Source organism: Convolutriloba macropyga, chromosome 7, assembly GCF_964194025.1.
Source record: "Convolutriloba macropyga chromosome 7, txConMacr16.3, whole genome shotgun sequence".
In the NCBI taxonomy this organism is placed as follows: domain Eukaryota; kingdom Metazoa; phylum Xenacoelomorpha; order Acoela; family Convolutidae; genus Convolutriloba; species Convolutriloba macropyga.
The window spans coordinates 4348338-4350517 of NC_134474.1; positions in this window are offsets into that span (position 1 = coordinate 4348338).

The window sequence follows — 2180 nt, forward strand, 5'->3', positions numbered from 1 at the left end:
GACTTTTTGGAGTAAGGGCACAGCAAACTCGAGATTGAGCCTTATACTTTTCCTAACAGAGGAAATTTGAGAATTGATATTTGAAGAGGAATAACCTCCTACTAGAGGGTTGATGAAAAATTTTGACAACCTCAATGAGGCAAAAAATTTGAGTCACAAATGCCTCTCCCGATTATTAAGCAAGTTGGCCTATTTAATTTAGTTGAATTTTGCGGTGCGACTTCCTAATCTGAAGCTGATTAATTGAAAGTAAGGACAAATGACCTATTAAATTGATCAACTGAATTTTGTGGATTCATAAATTGGAATGATAAAAGAAGAAAAATATGTTAGAAAAAAACTCGATCACAAATTGATCAGGCAAGAATGAGGAAAGAGAAAGTAATACAGTTTTTCTACGTAAGGCAGTTTTCCTACGAACAATTCGTATAATCTATCGCTTTTTGTTCAAACGAAAATTTAAGAAAGTCAAGATCTTCAGAAATGAAAATAGGGCTGCTCCTATGGCCAGGAAGTAACTTGCTTGCACTCTTTTTCTCATTCTTGTTTTTTGTTTCAGATTTAGATTAGCCTATTTAAACAGAAGAGGTTGTTTTTGACAGAAGAGGTTGTTTTTGATTCAACCAATGAATTTTTGGATAGTACTGCATCCCAATTTAAAAAAACTTAAAAGGCAGGAAATTTATAAACATAGCAGGACAAGTCCTGACGTACAATTCAAAGAATTTTCATTGACTAAACAGAAAACTGGACCTAGAACGGACTATGAATGGATTGGGAAAACCATTTAGAAAAAAATCCGATCCAACAAATCGAAAAAACAGTTAAAATCAAAGTGAAATTGCCGCATGTGAACAAAAAACCACTAGCGAGAAAGCGAATTTTTGTTCAAACACCGTTTTCTCACTTTCCTTTAAATTTGGAGCAAAAAAATTTCACGCCGCAAAACCACTCGCTTTTTCGCTCCACTTCCTGTTTCGGCGTGACCAAAATCACTGCTCCAATTTGAGTTTAAAAATCATGAAAATGTGTGAACAGATCTTAAAAAAAAAGATAGCGCCCCAATACAATTCAAATTCTTTGAATTGTAATAAAAACTGTGAAACGTAGCTTGACAGGATTGGTTGCAATCGTTTGCGTCTTAAATTAAAAACAGTCAGTTCTTTGACTGTTTGAACTGTGAAAAGTTTGAACTGTTTTTTTCTTAAAACAATAGAAGAACGATCTAACATAATGAACTCTATTTATTTGAAGTGGAAAACAGGAAAAATGAACTCTTTTCTTTTGGCAATACCGTTCACGCTGATTATTGATCAAGAGCCTTAATTTCATTAGAAATGAAAGCAGACCAAATCAATCCACAACAGCAGTTTGACGATGCAGGTTGATAGACTTCTGTCTTATTCAGTTATAAGTGAACACGTTCCTGGTTCAAGAAACTGGTTGCATTGTTTTTCATGCAATTTTCTCAGAAATTAAGAATCAGTTTTCGAGTTTCAAACTTCCGTCTTGTTCATAGATGTCAAAAACTATTATCAGCACACAAAAAAATAATACAAAATCATTTAACAAGAAAATTACAAAATTGATAAAAACTCATTCTTTTTTATTTAACACTTTTGATGCAACTGCGTGAAGACAAAAAAATCGAAGAAAACTGCACAAAACTAAAATTTTTATTATCTCCTGGAACTTTTTTTGCATTTAAAAGGTATCTAACCACAATGGCTGATGGAATTTTACGATATCAAATGCATCTAGTTATACAAAAAGTTTTGATACTCAAAAGCAATTTCTCATGACCAAGGATTTAAATTATAAAACAAAATTTTTTGAAATAAGACCTGAGATAAAGATTTTGCGTAAATATTTTAGTATAGTATGAAAAAGCTGTTTTATGACAATCAGGACAGCTCAAACTGCTGTTTGCTATTTTGTCTACAAGTCTCATATCTATTTGCTGACCGGCAAATTATCAACGGTTTTGCCAAAAGAATAGCTGTTACCTTTTTGTTTAAATTAGGAAAACAGATTCCTGTTAGTCATTGCCCTTGTGGACCGAAGGGCTCGAAAAACCAAAAACTAACAAACTATGGACACAATAATTCAACATAAAAAATAACAAATTTTGCAGCTTCTCCGCTAATAACCATGACTAATTTGTACATTGGCGACAGACC